This window comes from Rhinolophus ferrumequinum, chromosome 7, assembly GCF_004115265.2.
Source record: "Rhinolophus ferrumequinum isolate MPI-CBG mRhiFer1 chromosome 7, mRhiFer1_v1.p, whole genome shotgun sequence".
In the NCBI taxonomy this organism is placed as follows: Eukaryota; Metazoa; Chordata; class Mammalia; order Chiroptera; family Rhinolophidae; genus Rhinolophus; species Rhinolophus ferrumequinum.
Window position 1 is genome coordinate 70,068,271 of NC_046290.1, and position 22,286 is coordinate 70,090,556.

A 22,286-nucleotide genomic window follows, 5' to 3' on the forward strand; every position below is an offset into this window, starting at 1 on the left:
TCTGACTCCATCTGTTGCAAACTATTCTAAGTAGATTTATTCTATGGTAAAGATTTGAACACAAAGAGACTGTGTTCAAGACTGAAATAGAAGGGTTTTACAAAGCAGGTACTGAGATCTACCTTTTTTCCTGATCTGGAAAACTATTAAATACAGGTACAGAAGTACTTTGTTTTCAGCCTACTCAGGATGAAGTAGTCTAACGATTTGTTTTCAGATTCTGTGCTTATGAAGAGAAATAGATAGGGGTCCTTAACTGTTCCCGGATGAAAGCAAATAGCACACCAGATAAAGCATGAGAATTGCAGTTACTAGAAATCATAAGAAAGAACAGCAAGACATTGAGGCATTTTATTTTTAATTCAATGTATAAAATGTTTAGTCATGGAATCAGATCATTAAGCACATTTCAATTTGTATTAAATTATCAATTGCAAGCTCAGTCTAGTATTTAATTAAAAATCTAAAGTCCAGGACAATGAGTAACTGGCCATAAATATTACTATTCATTGAACATACCTGAGAAATTCATTTGACATGATTTTCCTTGGTTATCATATGACAAAACTGACCATGCCTAGCACTTAATCATCCCTCAACAATAATTTCTGAAGGTCTGCTCTGGGCTAGGCACAATGAGGTGGCTCCCTTCCTGAAACCTTAACAGGCAAATAAGAACATGTCTTTTCGGTTACTATGTGAGCCATTAATGTAAAGCACATAGACCTGGGTAGTAAAATTAAACAGACAGGGAAGACTTTATTCAAGAATATTGCAAGAGGAGAGACAGGCTAGGACTCTGTCTGAGATCAACTCCACTGACCAAAAGGACAATTTTTAAGAGCTGGGATTTGGCCAAGTTAGGCTCCCTGCGATTGCTAATTGGCCTTACTTAAAGAATACAATCGAGGAGTTTTTAAAAATACTTAGATCTCAAAAGGGCAGCGAAACAATTTACCATTATAAGTGTTCTAAGGTAAATGCTGTAAGAAAAGAGAAACCAGTGGCCTAGAATCAGGAAGATATCTGTATAAAGTTTAGTCGAGCAGAAGACAAACTTAAACACATCTTGGTCAGTGGAGAGAAAATAAAAATTGGTTGAGAGAAAATAAAAACGTACTCTTGCTAAACGGAATTCAAATGATTAACGCAAATGACATGGGTAATCTTAACTAAAGATATCTGTCTGTCGTCAAGCTATGTGTTCATTCATGTTGATTTACTTTCAAGTAAATATTCATCTCTGCCAGCAGTAGAGAACTGAAAATAGCAGTTCTGCTTATCATAGGAATGGATATAAAAATGAACAAACACTTACATTGCATAGATCACATACAAATGTAAAGACTCCCCAAAATACATTTTGGGCATATTATAGTGCTTTAGTTCAATATGGCTTAGTAGACGCGGCCTACAGAAGTCACTGAAAACATATATCGTTTATCTACTACTTTTTAAAGATTATCCTTCTGTTTTTAGATGAAAGAAACATACAGAAATATGCTTATTATGGCCCACATTGATGTTTAGCTCTATTGTAGGAATTATTGAAGACAAGAATCTCTATAAAAGATTTTTCAGTATAGAAAAAGGTAGACAACACTAACTCACTCAAAATATTATAATAAAAAAATCACTATATACACATGCTGTTTCCTTTTAGGAGACATGCTAGGGCATATATCTCATTATAGAACATACATCTCATAAATGAGGTACAAACAAAAGTGACCAGATAGTCTAAAAAAAGAAAAGCATTAAGTCTTTAGGACCACATGAGTAAATTGCTTTATGAGAAGTCCTCTATGATCAGTGAAATAATCTGAAGAGTGAAAATGGTGTTTTTTGTAACTGCACTAATATCATTAGAGTGACTCTCATTGTTTCTCAGAATGAAATAATTGAAGCAATTTATCCTCAAGACAAACGCTATGTAAGTCCCGAATGCTATTGTAAGCGTAAAGTGCTACAGTAGTACCCTTTGAATAGAGCAGACCAGATGTGTAAGAAGTGTTACTTCTTTTAGGAGTTCTGAAAACCTTGCCTGCCATATGACAGTGACAAAGGGCTAACTACCCATTAGGCTACAAGCTTCTTGCGGGTAGGTGATATTCCATGTTGTGCACACATTAAGTGCTATTAAACATTTAAGTACATAAGTAAGAAAATGTTTTTTGTGTTTGAATCTTGGCAGCGTTTCAATACAGAAAAGAAAAATTCATCAGTACACATCCATTTAATTTCTATGAAAAGAGGAAATTTTAAACTGAGGCCATTTGAAAATGTTTTATTTCTCATAATCATAGAGTGACCATATAATTTATTATTCAAATTTAGGACATTTTTGTTCAGAAAGAAATACGAAACAGTACAGGACCTTAATCATTTACTGGAGTTTCTATTACTATACCAATTTTACAGATGAGGAAACTAAGGTTTACTTATTGATAAAACTTGACTCTATATGAGGTGTCCTATATGAAAATATGTGAAGCAAAACATATTTTTTTTTGTTTTCCATCCATATTTTGATAAGCTTTGTGGAATGCTAATTTTCTAATCCCTCCCCAAACGTCAAAGTCCCTCTGTGCACTAGCCTGGGTGTTGGGATGCTGATGGGGACCTCATTTGTGATCACTGGAGCTTTTCTAGCTTCAGGCTTGTTCTAAAGTTACAAGTGGATTAATTCAAAATAATGAAAATTACATGTAGTATACAAGCCAGTAAACCTAAACATAAATATGTGTGTTAGAAACTACAAATATAGTGCAATAGGATTCCACTGTTAACCTTTTATTGCTCCATTTATAACCTTCCTATTCCTTGGGGATAGTGAAAATTGTAGCTAGTTTTTATTATAAGAAAATTGTTTTTGTTCTTGATCTGTCTAAATTACTCTTTTTCTTCTACAGGTTTAGCTCAACATTTTCTGTGTTGCGTACTGTTTTGGACCTGGTATGTTTTATCTGAAAGTGCCTTTTTGCCTCGTAAAGAAGTAGGCTCACAGTTGCAAGGGTTCACATTTCAAGAGGGAGAAAAAGTCTATTGTTCATATTTTTTTCTATTTCTATTCTTAATTTTCCGGAAGTTATACAGATTCTCTGTGTCAAATATAGTCACCAATATCTGCCACAGAATTTTGCTGTCCCTGGGTATTGTATAGCATGGGGTAACTTTTATTTTGTCCTCCTGCTCACCCTCTTTCCACTGTAATTATGAGGAAAATTGTGGGGAAAGTGTATTTCAGAAGAAGTGTGAGCCAAAATCTGACCATCTATTGGGCAAAATCATAGCTGTCATCTTACTTAATATGTTATACTAATAAGCTCACTTCTTGGTTATAGCACATCAGGGTTTTAATGTTGAAACACTATCTGCCAGAAATTATATGGCTATCAATTGAAAAAATTCTAGGTTCAAAATCTATTTAGTTATTATTAATATAATAGAATCTCTCTTTTCTGCTCTATGCTTTATTGACATGTGGTAAAAACTTCCCTCCTCTATCTAAAAACATATTGGCAGATGTCAGTTATGCATGGGATTCTGGCTTCTAGTAGGTACTTTCCAGTAAGCTTCTATGTTTCTATCCATACTAAAAAATAGTTAATACATGTACTTTTATAGTTATAATTTTATAGTTATTGTGTAATTAAAAAAAGATTTCCTTTTTTAATTGATATTTATTTATTTATTTATTTTTATTTTTAATGTTCAACTTACTACTGATGTTGTAGTCACATCAGATAAGATGACTCTGTTAGGTCATGAATTAAAAGGCTCAATTAGCTTAAGTCTATCATGTGTATATGAAGTTTTTCTTTGAAAATTGAGTATTATGCTTAATTAAAAGTTTTAAACATAATTTCTCTAACACATTATTTCTCAATAATAATAAAACTTAGTATGTATATTAAAGTAGAATAGTTAAAAAAAAAAAAAAAGTACTTCCATTGACTTTATTCCCTATGCTGTACTCCACATCCTGAGTCAATGGAATTGTAACAGCTCTGTGTGATGTCAGAGGGGTCGTAGATTGGGGGAGGGGGGTTATAACTTTGTGAGGGGTTGTAAATGTCTAACTATTACATTGCTTTGTACACCTGAAACTAATAAAAAAAAGTACTTCTATAATTTCAGTATTATAAGAAATCGGTTTACTACTTCTAAAGTGTGATTCAAAAATCTGAATGCTTAGCTTTCATAGACAATATATTCAGAAGTACATGGAAGTGATTTTGCTGTTACAGTTATTTAGGATTCTGGTCAGTGTGCCTGGGTTCAGGATCTCACTCAGGCTTAAAATACTATTTGGTTTACACTCAGAATTGTAACTTCAGGCTACAGACATAGTCATAATAAGATAACCACATACATGTAATGCAATTTGTGCTCAAAGTTCTGTACATAATTTCCCTCTCTTTGTTTTCCCCTTCCTTCTTTCCTTCCTTCCTTCCTTCCTTCAGTCCTTCCTTCCTTCTTTCCTTCCTTCCTGCCTCCCCCATCTTTCCCCATACATACACACACACACACACACACACACACACACACACACACTTAAACTTCAAAAAAAACTGTGGAGTAGGCATTCTTGACCTGTTTTACAGACAACGCTCAAAGTGATTGAGCACATACGAGTATCCAACAAACACACAGCTAGTGAGTGATAGTACTAGGATCTGCTCATTTATTTATTCAATATTTATTGAGCATTTATTGTCGACTAGTCTGCTTCATTTTTGGAATACACTAAGGGACAAAATAAAACAGGCAAAGATCTCTGTCCTCATGGAACATAAATTCTCACAAAGATAAACAGGTAATAAGCAATAAGTGTAAGCAATAAGTTACAAAAAGTGTATTGGAAGGAGAGAACTATTATGGAAAACAAAAGAAGATCAGAGTAAGATGGCCGAATCCAAGGGTGGAAAAGAAGAGGACGCAGAACTAAATGGGGAAGCCAGGGTTGCAGTCCCCAAGGAGCTGAGATCTGAGCCCACTTGAAGGAGACCTGACTGACACCAGAGCCCATCGGCCTTCTTTCATTACAGCTACTTCCCTAATAAGCATTAGTATACTCAAAGTCTGATATTCTTTACCTGAGGTCAAATTAATAATAATAGATAATGAAACAATGCATTTCCTGGAAGATTGGTTGATACTTTTTCAATTAAATTCTTAAAAACTATTTGGGGAGAAAAACTTATCTATAAATATTAGAGAGATGTAGCAGGATTGTTTAAACCTTCTCAAACCCTGACATAAAAAATTTAGTGTGACAACATAATCCTGAAAAATTATAATGTCTCCTTGGGAATTTTGGAAAGAATCCACTTTTCCTCAAGACATTATAGGGCAAAGTCACCATAAATTCACTGATTTTACTTTCCAATTGCATTTCAGTATTTCTGCAGTGTGCCAATGATGGCAAACTTTCAATCTGTCTCAGTGATTCTCTCTATCCTCTCCGGACACTCCAGGTTAAGTGCTATTGTGTATTCCATTAGCACTGTGTGTGTTTTATTTCGTCCTGGCACTAAGTATGCTGTAACTCAGATTGTGTATGCTTGTCTCTCTTCATCACATTGTGAGCTATTTAAAATCAAGGCCCATGCTCAAATCATTATGATACGTAATATTTCTAGCCCAGTACTTAATATACAGTAAATGCTCAATAACATTAACTTATAAAAAATTAGTTAAAAAGGAATGAATTATAAGTTATATAAAGTTTATCACTTGACCTAGATTTTTGTACTATTCACCTCAGTTCCTTTATCCTGACACTGCTAACCTTATTCAGACGTCCTTTTTATGTTTGGTCAATCCAAGAATCAAGTTTTCATTATATAACGTTGTTTGTGTTGTTACTTCATGACTTACATGTATACAATTATATCATATTGATTTGTCCATACCTACTGAAGTAAATAGCACTTAGTAAAGGTTCAGATATAATTGAAATAACAGTAATGGCAAAATCGCTTCCATGTACTTCTGAATATATTGTCTATGAAAGCTAAGCATTCAGATTTTTGAATCACACTTTAGAAGTAGTAAACCGATTTCTTATAATACTGCAATTATAGAAGTACTATTTTTTTATTAGTTTCAGGTGTACAAAACAATGTAATAGTTAGACATTTTCAACCCCTCACAAAGTTATAAATCCCCTCCCCCAATCTACGACCCCTCTGACGTCACATATAGCTGTTACAATTCCATTGACTCAAGATATGGAGTACAGCATAGAGAATAGAGTCAATGGAAGTGCTATTTTTTTTAATATACACATAAAGTTTTATTATTATTGAAAAATAATGTATTATTGAGAAATGATGTTTAAAATTTTAATTATGCATAATACCCAATTTTCAGAGAAAAACTTCATATACACATGAGAGATTTATAAGCTAATTGAGCCTTTTAATTTCTGACCTAACAGAAGTCATCTTATATGATGTGATTGCAAAATTTGTAGTTGGTTGAATGTTAAAATAAATAAATAAATAAATAAATAAATAAATAAATAACATCAATTTAAAAAGGAAATGCTTTTTTTTGAATTACACAATAACTATGAAATTATAATCATAAAAGTACATGTATTAACTATTTTTTAGTATGGATAGAAACATAGAAGCTTACTGGAAAGTACCTACTAGAAGCCAGAATCCCATGCATAACTGACATCTGCCAATATGTTTTTAGATAGAGGAGGGAAGTTTTTACCACATGTCAATAAAGCATAGAGCAGAAAAGACAGATTCTATTATATTAATAATAACTAAATAGATTACGAACCTAGAATTGTTTCAGTTGATAGCCATATAATTTCTGGCAGATAGTGTTTCAACATTAAAACCCTGATGTGCTATAACCAAGAAGTGAGCTTATTAGTATAACATATTAAGTAAGATGACAGCTATGATTTTGCCCAATAGATGGTCAGATTTTGGCTCACACTTCTGAAATACACTTTCCCCACAATTTTCCTCATAATTACAGTGGGAGGAGAGTGAGCAGAAGGACAAAATAAAAGTTACCCCATGCTATACAATACCCAGGGACAGCAAAATTCTGTGGCAGATATTGGTGACTATATTTGACACAGAGAATCTGTATAACTTCCGGAAAATTAAGAATAGAAATAGAAAAAAATATAAACAATAGATTTTTATGCCAAATATAATAGTAACAATGAAATAAAGGACAGAGACATTCTGTGCTATCCCCTGAATCACTTCTGATAATTCCCATAGAGTTAAAAAATAATTAATGTTGCAGAGGAAAAAGAATCAGGGACGCACATTGTGAATCAAATAGTGTAGAGAACCCTTACACTACTACTACTATTGCATTCACCAGCAATACTGGGTGTGAACAGACATCTAATAAAGGTCTCTGTGATCTATTCTGTGTAGTGGACAGAAATCTCATGAAAATAGTAAGAATGGTCTAGCTTCATCTTTAAATAGAAAGATTTTGTGTATTTGTGTATATTTGATGTTTCATGCTTGTTTCTTTCATTGTGAAGGATTATTGATTTGTGACCATGTTTATAACGCCTTTGTCCTACTTGTTAACATTTCCTCCATGAATTCTCTCTTTCTAGTTTTGAAGAAATAAAGACAACTCCCTTGGAAGTTTGCTGCTGTGCATTCTTTTTCACTGGTGCATCGTTCAGTGGAACAATTTCCCCTGGAAGAAAATAGATGTAAGGGAATAAGGCAGATGACAAAGATGGTGGGACAGAGGTATTGGTAATGGAAATGCCCAAGCACTCTTTCAATGCTTAACCATCCAATTGGTGTCTGCAGAAAGTTTCACTCAATAAAACACTTCAAGGACCAGAACATGGTCATTTTTATCAGTCACTGGTACAACCACATCATAATTTTTAAAATAAATTCAATCATGAAAGTATAGATAAATATTATATCAGCTTTTTCCTTTTTATATTATATGATACTTATATGAGTAAATTAATCAAATCATATAACTATCTCCTAGCTTACAACAAATCTTTTACAATCCTTATTCTGTACAATGTTAGAGTTCAGTAAGATAAGGTTGTACCTGCACTGTAATACATATCATTATTTGAAGACAATAAAATAGTGAGTTTTACAGAAATTATCAGTAAAAAAAAGCTGGTATTATTTGGTATTATTATTCAATTCAAAAAATACATTAGTACAGTTTAGTGGTTACTAGAGAGAAGGGGGCCGAAAAGTGGTAGAAGAGAGTAAACCGGGTCAAATACATGGTGATGGATGGAGAATTGACTCTGGGTGATGAACACACATCACAATATATATATAGATGATGTATTATTTAATTGTACACTTGAAACATATGTAATTTTACTAGCTAACATCACTCCATAAATTTAATAATAATTGGGGAAAAAAAGAAAAAAAAAAGAGTACATCAGTAATTTCTCTAGAAATTGTCCCATATATGTCTATGCACACATTTAAATTTATTTGATGGTTTAGTTCTTTAAATATTTGTAATTCTGATTAAAATTATATGTTCATTGTATTAAGGATATGAATACAGAAATTTAAGTTGATGAATTTAAATTAAATCATATTGTCAATATTGCTTTAAAAACCCACATATTTTGTATTATAACAAAATGGCTAGTTTTTTTTTCAATCGTTAAGTCCATAAAAGGGGCAAAAATTGCTATTCATTTTTATATGTAAATTCCAGGACTTCTTCAAATACGTGGTCCAATAAAAACACTTGCATTTTTCTCCCAAGTTTTATATTTTTAGCTAGATTTTATTTAGAAATACATGAATCAGCATCACAATTAGTATGAAATTTGTGGTACCTATATATTATATAACATGCAACTTAGTTGCTTAATTCTGTAAAACAAATTATTGTTATGGACATTTAACCATTACTTTGTCTTTCATTGGCTTTCTGTGAGGCCAACCCAGGTAAGTAAGACATACAACATCACGGGAAGTATTATGTTCATGCCATTAAAAATCCATTGATTATGGAATAAAAAACTCATTATAAGCTTTGGTTTTGACTTTTACTAGATTATCAAAATGTTCCTTTTCTCTGAGTTATGTATCAGAGTTAAAGTAATTTTTAAAAGGTAAAACACTTTGCCAAAATAAGTTTAGTACTGGGTGATAGAGTGGAAAAGGATGGAATTTGAAGTGGGGTCGTTCCACATTGGAACCTGGCTTTGCCAATTTTTACTGAATGACATTGGCCTGGTTAGTTATATTGCTGATTCTTGATTTTCTCGTATAGAAATAGGAGAAACAATATTTACTAGAAGGATTTTTGTGGTAATGAGAAATACTATCTACATAAACACAGTCGTCAATAGTCTAGAATATGACACATGTTCAATAAACATTAAATACTATAAAAATTAATGTAATAGTATGTATTCCACGAATTTCCTCTCCATAATGTAAAATAATGGGAAAGGAAGGGGCTAATATATATTGACCACTTACTATACTCCAGCCACCGCATACAAATTAGCACTTTGCTCCCTATTTCAGAGCACCCAGGGTAACTTAGACACCTGTCACATCCTGCATGACAAAAGTTGTGGGGAGTGAGGAGGGCGGCTCAGGGTTAAGAAATATTGTAGCCAAGAATAGTGTGCAAGGGGGACCAAGGGACTCCAGCCTCAAGGACTGAGCCACGAATCTGGCCAACACATAGTTTTTATTAGTTAGGTGAGGAAGTAAAGGAGATAAAGCTTGTCAATCTCAAGATCTGTGAATCCTATACATTAGAATAGGAAACTGATTCAAGCAGATCACACTTGCCTGCAGGCAGCGGAAACATAAGTCTCAGGATGTCTGTACTTCCCCAAGGGACAAAACTTTATGCATATGAATAGATGGAGAGCACATCATTGAATCACTTTCCTTGCAGGTTGTGGGAAGGAATGCAGCCACAGAAGCAGAGGCTCTCCTTAGCCGGGGGAAGGTGGGGGGCTGTGCCCACCTCTATTGACCCTGCGAGTTTTCCAGATGGTCCGCACACAGCTGTGTGTGGCTTGGGTTGTCCCCTCCTTCCCCCCCCCCCCCCCCCGGAATCGTACCTGTCATTGACTAGCCAGCTGTTTTTTCTGGGGCCAAACAGGGAGACACATAAGGTGCAAGCACAAAGGTGAAGCAAAGTCCCTGAGAGGATCCATCTCACAGACTCTCCTTTCTTTAGGGTCAGGTACGAGGAGACAGACGGGTAGGCTGCTGCGTGGCAACAGACACTCGGGTTAAATAAAACACCACAGTTTCTCTTTGCCCCCCAACATATGTGCAGCATAAGTGAACGAGTTCATAGCATAGACACATAGGCCAGCAATTCCATGTCTTTCCCCAGACACAAGATTTCCCAGAACTCCAGTTCATGCTAGAATAAGGCCAAACAGAGCAGTGTTTTCCTGAGCAAGTGTCAGTCTCCTTGACTTTGTACAAGGCTATTTTTCCATGGTTATTAATGGGTTGTGTGTAGTGGAGGGTAGAACACACATCTCTTTCTCTTCCCATGACACTCAAGATTTCTTTTCTACCATCCTTTTTACTAGATACGATAATGCTGGAAGGGCTGAAGCATTGGAATTGAGGATAATCTAAAATGAGGAAATAGGATATAACTGCTTCTCGGGGCCGTTTCATGAAATCAAGTTCTGTTTACCCACACTGATAAATGGTGAGTAATGACTATGGCACAAATAATCTCAGGCAATAGCCTTCTAAAAACAGATAAACAGATAGTCATTCCCAGGATTTGAAACAGTTTGATTTTTGTAGGTGTATTGGGGTACATCACTTGTATCTAATGATTCTGTTCAAATCTGTTTGACATGAAAATGTCTCTGTTCTTTCTAGGCTCATACAGATTACTGGTGAAGAAAAGGTTCTGAGTGTATAGAAATTTGTCAATTTTAATCTTGGTGGAAGATAATTTATAAAAGAGGTAATAATACAGCAGTGTGGCCTTATGGAAAGCAATTAATCTAGACTATAACCTCTTCCTCATCCTTATAGATAGATAACTAAAAATATCACACAAATATCATTCATTGCATTCAGTATGGTTGCATTCTTAGCAGTTATGGCAACCCTAAAGTTGCTTCAATAATTACAGGCTGTTATTAACGATCCCCATTATATATATAAAAAAAAAATATTGAGGTTAAGTCATTTGTTCAGTGCTCTATAGATATTTGGTTTGGAATAAAATTGAAATAGTCTTGATAGTCTAGTTTCACAGTTCATGCTCCTAACCGTTTTACTCTATTCTCTACATCAGTGTCTATTCCTGTGAGCTGAAAGACTGCCACATGTGATCACTGTGGTCGCTCTCAACTCTAATCATCCATGACTTAATCCTATTCATCAAGGTAAAAAAGGGCTTATCCTTTAAAAGTTTATTCCATCTCATTGCTCCAAAATGAATGCCTTTATTTATGCAGCATCATTAAAACACCACTAATGTAAATAACTTGCACATTTTTCTTGAGAAACATTCCAGAGATCAATGTGCCATAACGAGCCAATCACGTACTGTATCAGGAAATTGATTTCTGTTATGTATCCAACAGACCTTGCAGTTTCTCTCCAAAGTTTTACCTGCTAATTACTAGCTATTTACTTATAAAAATGTTAATAAAATATACATGGGTTTAAAAATTAAAAAAAAAAAAATGCCCCATCAAGTACTACCATGGTTCATTGTCTCCACTATAAAAGAGATCCAGGCCATGACACAAAACAGTTGTATGAATGCTGTGGAATTGAAAGCTCAGAGGCAAAAAGGAACTCACAATTATATAAAAAGCAATTTTAAGTAGCTGTAGAGTTCTGGGGTGGGGAGGTAAGGGGGGCTAGATAAGCCCACTTATCTGGGCTTAGTATAAGATTTTGAACTTATTTTCTCCAGCATCACCTCAGACAGGTCCAAGTGATACTTTTCACACCATTAGTTCATTGATATAGGTCCACGGTCCTGTTTTTTAGTTAGAATAGAGGGAGGATAGGAGGTGGAACTGATCGTTCATTTGGAGTGGCCAAAGGGGGGAACTGAGCAGTGTCTCAGATGCAGAATGACTGTCCACTAACAGTAGAGAAGATTGTCTGACACTGAAGGCATGGGAAGGACAATTTATACATATTCTAGACACAAGCAGTATAAGGTATTCAAGGGAAACCTACAGATGGAGACTAGGCAGTCTGCAGGCTTGAGTCCCTGCCAAATTGCTCCATGACACTGCACTGATGTCAAATGATATTTGCTATGCCAGTGGCAAGAGTCAAGAACTTGACAACTTTGTTCCCTTCTTCAGCTCTGAAGAGCTGGCTCTTCTGGTTGCCGTGCAGAGGGAGAAGAACTTCAGAACTGGGGTACAAATAAAGTCCAGGAAACCATAGTTATTAATGAAAATCATTGGGCGACTCTGATTTACTGTTTCACAACTTCATTATTCTATTAGACTGGTTCTTATATATTTTTTTATTTTTTCCACAGTAATATTTTGGTCATGTGTATATGAGGCACTCTGTCTAGGATCCCAAATAATAGATTTTGATTTGATAAAATGCACTGCTAGTCATATGCAACACCTAGTTTAATCTTTCATTCTGCTACACAAGAAAGCATATCTGAATACATGAGTGGGAGAGAAGCCTTAAAGGGATAGCCTTACCACTTCATTAATTTATTTTGTAAAGGAAAACATTTCCTAACTCACTGTAAGTATAAAAACATAGCCATGTAATGACACAAATACCGTAACACCAAGGACGTGATCTACTATGTATTAGAATAGGGACCTATGCCTATGATTATGGTATTTTTATGCTTAATATCCTTCAAAATCTCTCTCTAAAGTCATCATAATTCAATGGACACACAAAGCCCTTTATAATCTGTCTATCGCTTATCTCTCCAGTCTGTCCTCTCTTACTTTCCCTTGTGCTTCCACAGCCCTAGGTGCAGCAAGACACTGGCCGTACCTGGAATACATCATGTAATTTAACGCTGGATATCATTGCTTGTCTTTCCCCAACTGCCTGGATCACCCCTTTCCTGTACTCTTTGCATATTCATCTTTCAAAGCTCAAGCCAGATGTTAAGTTCTCCATTTTTTCTTATCTATATACCCAGAAATAATGATTTTTTCTTTCTTTCTTGGTACTCAAATAACATTTCTTATTTCTCTTATTAGAGTGTTTCTTGAATAATGTGTTGATAAATTTATCTGTAATAATACATAATGAAATCTGTTGGGATGGGGCTAATATGTATTTTCTTATATCCCCAGCATGATGTCTGTGATTTAGAAGACGTTTAATACATGTTTGTTAAATGAATAACTAACTGGAAGATAATCATATACTAATCTCTGATTCTACTATCACAAATACATACCACTTACAAACAGGAAATCCCACAAATACTTAACTGTTTATTACTTAACAGTTAACAGAGACAGAAAATTATTTTGAAGACCACGAAAATAGTGATGTGATTTGGGGTCAAATATAATGGAAATCAATGTTGTTTAATGGAAAAAAATTATCTTGGAAAAAGACAAGACTAGAACATCACAAGAAATTTTCGATTTTTAGTTGTGATGTCAATGAGTAATTATGTAACCTCTCTGAGATTCATTGCTTGCAACTGTAAAATGTGAATAATAATAATGGAGGAGGAAGAGAAGTAACGTGCTGAGTTCAATCTCTGGTACATAGTAGATGATCATTAAATATGAACCCATTTCCCCTTTCCTAGGATCTTGTGAGCTAAAGATTTGAATAGAATTAGTAATAATGATGCAACAAGCCAAGATAAAGCCATCTAGAAATAGAGAAGTTAAAGGAAATTATGGAATATGTAGGAATTGAGTTATTTAATTACGAAGACAATGGAATGATATTTGACGTATTTGATTTATGTCATTTTACAAGGCTATTTTTAAAATTCTTTCCTTAATATTGTTGTTTTGTAAATTCGGTTTTATACTTTTCTCATTTTAGGTGTGAAAAGAGTACTAAAATTTTCTTGACACATTTGCAATATTTTTTTCATCATCACACTTACTATCTTTATTTCAGTAATTCCACACAGAAGCCAGTCTCTTTATAGTTTCTTCTTTTGGAAACGATGTCAGCCTCCTCTGCATCTCGCTATCACATTTATTGTAAACTTTCTAGTGTGTTATGTAAAACAATACTAACACCTTCTGCTTGAAGTAGATAAAAATGCCAGGATGAAAAGCTGATTATGAAAAACAACCTGGCTCATTTGCAAAATAGTAAAACATTTTCCGTGTCTGAAAGATAAACATTTTGAAACAAAGCATACCTTTTGTCCAGTTTTATACTGAATAATTCCCTTTGAATGTGTGGTTCTCTGAATAGGGCTCCCAATAAATTAACACTTTTGGTAGTTAATTGATTACCTTACTTTATTGACTATTCTACTTGATTGAAAACATGTCTAAACAGGAAGAGTAATTTCTCATTAAGTGATTAGGAACTTTTTCATTAAGAAATCATTTATGATTCTGAAGAATTAAAAGGTAAAAGTTAAAGGCTCATCTAAGTTTGGTTAACAATTTAAATGGATGGTATCTTTACTACAGTGATGTAAATGTTCAGGCAACTATTACTTATTTTCTCAGGAAACTGTTTCAGAAGTTCAGGATAAATGTGTATATCTTAACTTACAGAAGTTAAAAAGCCAATAGCTTTTCTTTTGATGGTAATCAGAGAGGCTGGTGCTCTTGTGTCTGCTTACCTTCACCTTCATTCTGTTACCTTCATCTTCACCTTTCTAGACTTTGCTGAAGAGCAAAACGTTTTCAGTTGCCTCAAAGAAACTTTCCCACCTTTTATAGAAAAACAACGTCAGTGATACTGTGATATCCAATATCCTTGGAAGTTTATTTTCAATGTTCCATGTAATTACATTCCAAGGGAGGAATCTCAGGATCATCTATAAAAGGAAACTATAAAACTTATTGTGTGGCTTAACGTTTATTGAAACCTCCGTTGTAGAACAAGATGCCAGAGACCCAATTCTCTCTGATCCTCACTGCTACATACAACTAAAACCCCAGAAATAGTGAGAGAGACAACAGAATAATATCTCTGCAAGTTGATAGGAAGAAAGCAAACTAGTTTGGCATCCCAGGATCAGCAGAAACAGCACCATTGTATCTTATATCCTCCTGTCAAGAGAAGAAGTTGACTAAGACAAGGTGTTTCCCAACACCCAAACTAGGAACAGAAGGCATTCCAGGTAGGCCCACTATTCTCCTGGACTGAATGGGAGCTGGGCTTAAAACACCACGTTCGACCTGGTAGAGCCAGCAAGGGACATTGCTCTGGAGTTCCACTAAAAGTAAACACTCTCTTTCCTTGCTGGTCCTGGTCCTGAGACCTCTCTACATGGTCTAAAAACACCAGGAATCCTGATAGGGAGGGAATGGGGTAGGATGGGGGAACCTGTAGTGAGATCATATCACAAGACAGCAAGCATTCTGGGGACCACTCCCCGTCTCCAACAGACAGGGGTGATCCTGTCATGACAAACCAGCTAGGGAAATGTCTTCATTCCCACTGGCCAGAGATTCCCATCCTTCACCAAGATATACCAGGTGGTCACACCTGGGAAACCATTTCTCTCTCCTTAGGCAGCATGAGCAAAAAACATGGAATGCCAACAGTACACATAAACCAAGCAGAACAAAATAACAGTGTTAAGTCTCTGAAAACTGAATTATCATTAGAACCACACCCACTAACGTAGGCCAAGACATGTAGACTAAACCTAAGCATCTTGTCCTGAATTCTGATGGTAAGCTCAGTCCATCCAATCCAATATCCATTACATTTAGCCATCCCTTAGATTTAGAAATGCCTACAGATGTTGTAGATCAAAGAATTGGGCTGGAGATCAACAGAAAACTGGCAAATGAAAAGACTCACATTCTGTCCATGAGGAAAATGAAAGGAATACTGATGAGTGAGATATTCAGTATTTCAACTATCATCTGCCTGGAAATTGAAGCAAATACCACGCTAAAGTTTGGATGAGTCATGACCTCCATTTTGTGTGGCAAGGAAACGGCATTGGAAAAAAAGAGGAGCTTTCCAATATTGTAATGTATCAAAGGAACTAAAAATAGGTCTAGTGACAAATTCAATAAAATTAGATATTTGCATTTATCTCAGTGATCCGAATGTTTGTTTATATGACTCTTCAGAAACTAATTTTGTTTGAATATTAATCTGGTCAACTTCGAAGAGACAAAAGAATAATCAGAGCACATTAACTTTAATTGTCATGTTGAGACATCAGGATGGGCAGTATCAGATAAAAACATGAAACAGTGCTCTTCTCAACTTCTGTCAGTGAATAGATACCACACCAGATTCCAGATGTGTATTCCCTCACATTGAGGTAATCTCCTGGCAAGACTGCAGTGAGCATAAAGAACACTGTTGAAAAAGAACTGGGTTTGGGAAATTTTCTTTTTCCTTCTTACTACAAAAGATAATTAAAAGGATTTATATATACTTCAAGAAGATCTTTATAATCCTGCTGAAAAGAGACTCAGACTAAATATGTATCTATCAAGGCTAATGTAAACAAAAACTAGATGCCTGACTAAAGGCTCACTTTTCTGGGTGTTTACCCAGAGGACCAGCATCTCAGTTCTGACAAGTCAGACAGGACTTAACACTTGCCAGCTCCCTCCAGAATGTGATCCACTCACCTTTCTTCTTTCCTCTGCCTCTCTCACTTTCTAGTTAGTTTCCCAGAGTCTGAGTTACTCTCAACAGAGGACAGCTAGTTCTTTGGGATTCCTTGCAGATATAGACTATCCTATACCTATATAGGAATAGGTTTATTGGTCACATTTTGTGGTTTTCATACAAACGGTGCTATATTAAATTCAGCTTTCTCCTCATTTTGATTTAATGAAATATCTTAAAGTTTGTCTTATATCAGTGCACAGCGAGGTGTCTTTCCCCATCCCACATTGACTGTGTGACAGTATTCTCTGCTATGAATTACCATAATTTACTCAGCTTTACAAAATGACATTTAGGGTTTTCCAAACTTCTGCTTTTATAAAAAATCTGCAATGAATTTTCTTAAGCTTACTCCTTTATAAATATGTGTGATTGAATCTATAGTATACACTGTTAAAAGTACATTTTCTGAGTCAAATATAAGTCCACTGACGTTATGATAGGTAATGCTGAGTGTGCTTTACACATATGTAGAACTAGTCACACTATGCCACCATATATGAGAGTATTGCTTGTTTCATTGTTATAAATATTCAAATCTCTCATCTATGATCCTATCTAACCTGCCTTATCTCCTACTGTATTCAACAAAACTATTGATTTTTAAACATGGGATAGTCAGGAAACAGCTCCATTGAAGTCCTCATCAACAAGAATTTTACTGTAGAGTTTTGCTGTGCATTGTAACAATATATGTTTATGGTATGAGTTCTCTGCTGAAATCCAAGTCCTTAAACATCATGGCTATACCAGCACAGTTACCCTATCCCCTCCGAAGAATGGATCGATTTCCTCTCAGTGACCTGCTCCTGACTCCAATGATCACTGTTCTCCTTGCCAAGAGACACAATCGATTAGATGTGTTTTCTCATCCTGAGACACTTGCATGGCCAGAAGTAACTCCATAAAATGACATAGAGCAGTTTTTTATTCTTCATTACCAAAGCATGCTTTTATACAGAAATAACGAAAGTGTATTCTGATTTATAAGCATCTCATTCTACAGTTTATACTTCCTTCCATTCCTTCCCTGATAAAGAATCTGAGGAAGTTAAGTCTGTATAGAGTACAAATGATCTCGTATAGCCCAAAGATCAGTACTTGCTACACTGTGCAAAGGAATCAATTTATTGCCATGGCAAGAACACACGGTTCAATAGCATTTTTCTAGTACTTGGGCAAATTGGAGATTGGTGTCTAGGGGAATATTAGAATCAATTGCTTATAGAAGGACTACATGAGAAACCCAAAAGGAAAACTTAATAAATACGTGTGTGTATACTTGTGTACACATGTATACATGTGTATACTCGTATACACATGTATTTACGAGTATATGTATATATATATATATATATATATATATATATATACACATATATATGTCTCTCATATATATATGAAACAAAGTGTTTTGTTTGTTTCTCTGAAACAGACTGTGTGTTTCAACACATTTTATCATATATATGTATGTGTGCATAAATATATATTTATATGTTGTATAAGGAGGAGCCTTTGCAGATTAGCACATTCTGTGGCATCTATCAGTGTGAAGGAATAACATCTGCCATTTTAATTTTCAAATGTAAGGGAAATGTAATTATTTTGAAGAGCTTGAAATTTTTTCTGAGTGATTTTCTTTTCTTTTTTCCATAGGAGTCTCTTTTTTTATGTATAAGAAGAAAAAGATCTTAACTAACATAAATCTTGGATAGCATTGCAGCTCTAAATAGACAACTCAGACTGCTGTAGTCTTATTAATGGAAGCGTAAATTCCAGTCAGTGGTATAAAAACAAATATATATGTATATATACATACAAAGTGTTTTTGTTTGTCTAATTTTGTTTTTAAATGTCCAGCTCCTAATAAATGGACAAAATTGTGGAAGATATCAAGCATCGTAACCACAAAATTAGTGTTAGGATCCATAGGTATAATCATAAAACCTAATGTCTCCTTCAATACCATGAAACTCACTTTCCTACTAACCTTGCTCATTGAAACTGGTTCTTCCCATTTTTTTGGATTAAAATTCTTGCAAGTTTAAAAAAATATTGATCATTTTGGGTGAAACTTCCATTTTACAGAAATTGGAATTTCTAAAATGAATAATCATATCTCTGAACATATTTGAAATTGAGGCCTCACATTTTTCCCACGTGCAGGAAGGCTGAGGATAGATAAATAGAGTATACTTGGCTTCTTCTATCATCTTGAGATGATTCCATACCAGCTCTCTCTCAAATATGTCACTAGGAAACATTTATTCTTTGACAAATCCATAGAGTAAGGCTCATGGAAATACTCTGTGAATGCAGCAAGCCAGATTGTCATACACCCTCTAGATTTTTCAAGAGGAAGTTGGTCAATAATTCACTGTGTTCCAAAACTGCAGGGGACATATGTCACATATATTATGGCTATTATTGGTTAAAACTTGAAGGATGAAAAACCTGATTTTTCAATGATAAGTTAACTTTCAACTTACTGACTGGACAACTTGATTGAAATATCTATTTGGTCTTTTCAGTGATGAAGTTCAGAGCTATTTTCTTTTCTTTTATATTTTAATTATTAAACACTCTCTTCCTTTGCGATCTATCTAGATGAATATTAAGTGAATTCATGTATCTCCCTCATTCTCTCCTTTAGCAATTCAGTTGCAGTGTGTGTAAAAAGGGAATGATTTCTTACGATGCCATTTGATAAGATAAATTTCATGCTTTCAAAAAAGGTTTGAACTTTATTGGAAAAGCTCAAGCATTTTGATTGCCAATTAAATTACAATAAACATCTATTAATGAGAAAACATAAAAATGTAATATTGTATTAAACTGAGTTTTTGTATCAACTAAACGCTTACACAAAACATAGTTAAATTATTAGAGAAGAAATATTGCCAAATCCTGTATAAATGAGTATAACCTAGATACAAAAACCTGACAATAACTGTACCAAAAAAATGAAATGATAGGGTAATTTTATTTCTGGTTAGTTATGTGAAAACTCTTAAGGTAGTATTAATATACAAACAGTGAAAGCTTATTTTAACAGGTAATCCTCATGAATAGGTGTGTTTTTCCCCCAGAGGAATTCAGGAATATTCCAATATTAATATAATTTAAAATATTAATATTTATAAAAAATCACATATAATCTCTATAGGGACTGAAAATTTAACAACAATTTGAATAAAAACAATAAGCAAAATGTGACTCTGTAGTTACTTCTTTCACTTTATAAAATATATCAGTCTCAGCCTCAAAGCTGCCATAATGCCTAATGGGGACATATTTGGAGGCATTTCTATTCATGTAAAAAAATGAATGACAAATGCCCACTCTTGTTGATGTTATTAAATGTTTCATTTTCGTCAACACACAAAATAAAAACTTACAAAAAAATAAACTAGTTGATAAGTCTATCTACACTTGAAGATGATGAAATTATATACTTGGAAGACCCAAGAGAATTAACTTTAAAAAACAATAGAAATATAAAAGAATATTATAAGACATTGATGTGAAAAATCAGTATACATAAATTAATACGTATCATGTATAATATACTGGAAGAAATTATTTAGTTCAAACTATCAACAGATGTGCACAACACATCTTACAGGAAGCAAACGTTTAAACAATCATTACCACCACCACCAACGAAAATCATTGCCAAAAAAAACACAAAATCAAGTCTTCAAAAAAGAAGATTTGAACAAAAGGAAAGATATAAAATATTCTTGAATAGGAAGACAGGTTAAAATAAATATAATTATTTTTTAAGTTTATTCATAAATTTAATATAATGTCAATATAAACACCAGATACCATCAGGTGATTTCTTTTTTTGCTAAACGAACTAATTCTAAAAATTATGTACAAAAACAACTAAAGAAGAATAGTTAGAAAATTGTAAAAAAATAAACAAAAAAACAATATTTTTATTACCTTTTATAATAAAACGTAATAATTTATGTTTTACTCTTTTCCAACTTTATTGAGGTATACTTGACAAATAAAATATACTTATAGTGTACAACTTGATGTTTTGATGTATGTATACATTATAAAATGATTCCAAAATCAAGTTAATTAACATATCCATCATCTCACATTGCTATTTATTTATTCATTTATTTATTTATTTAGCGTGATGAGAAGAGACAATGTATTCTCCTTCCAAGTTTCAATACAATATTATTACCTATATTTCTTATGCTGTACCTTAGATCTTCAAAGCCTATTCAAAACCTATCCTGCAAAACTAAAATATTGTACCCATAGACCAACATCTCCTTACTTCCTCTAACCCCAGCCACTAGCAACTACCATTCCACTTCCTGTTTCTATGAGCATGACTTTTTAAAAGTCCACATATAAATGAGATCACGTATTTGACTTCCTGTGCCTGGCTTATTTCACTTAGCATAATATCCTCTAAGTTCATCCATGCTGTCAAAAATGACAGGATTTTTTGCTTTTTATGGCTTAAAAATATTCCATTTTAAGTATATACCACATCTTCTTTTCCAATCCTCAATAGACTATTAGGTTGAACCCATGTCTTGGCTATAGTGAATAACATGCTACCAACATGGGAGTGCAGATATCTCTTTGAGTTATTAAGATTTTACTTCTTTTGAATATATACCCAGAAGTGGGATTGCTCAGCCATAAGGTAGTTCCATTTTCAATTTTTTTGAGGAATCCCCATACTGTTTCCTTAATGACTGTGCCAATTTATATTCCCACCAACAGTGAAGGGTTTCCTTTTCATCACATCCTAGTCAGCACTTGCTATTTCTTGTCTTTTTGATGATATCCATTCTAACAGGCTTAAGGTGCAAATATCTCATTGTAGTTTTTATTTCCCTAATCATTAGCGATGTTGAGTTTTTTTGTTTTGTTTGTTTTTGTTTTTTTTTCTTCCATATACCTGTTGGCCATTTATGTCTTCTTTAAGAAATGTCAATTTAGGTCCTTTGTCTATTTTTTAATTAGGTCATTTGTTTATTTGCTGTTGAATTATTTGAGTTCCATATTTATTTTGGATATCAGTCCCGTATTAGATGTGTGCTTTGCAAATGTTTTCTCTCATACCACAGACTGACCCTACACTGTGTTGATTGTTTTCTTTGCTGTGCAGAAGCCTTTTAATTTATTAAAATCCCATTTGCCTATTTTTGCTTTTGTTGCCTGTGCTTCTGGGGTCATATCCAAAAATTCATTGCCCAGATGACTGTCAAGAAGCTTTTCCTTTATGTTTTCTTCTAGTAGTTTTAGAATTTCAGGTCTTCATTTAAATCTTTAATCGATTTTGAGTTGAATTTTGTATATGGTATCAGAAAAGGGTCCAATTTAATTCTTCTACATGCAGAAATCCAGTTTTCTCAGTAACATTTATTGAAGACACTGTCTTTTCCCCATTGTACAGTCTTGGCACATTTGTCAATGATTAAT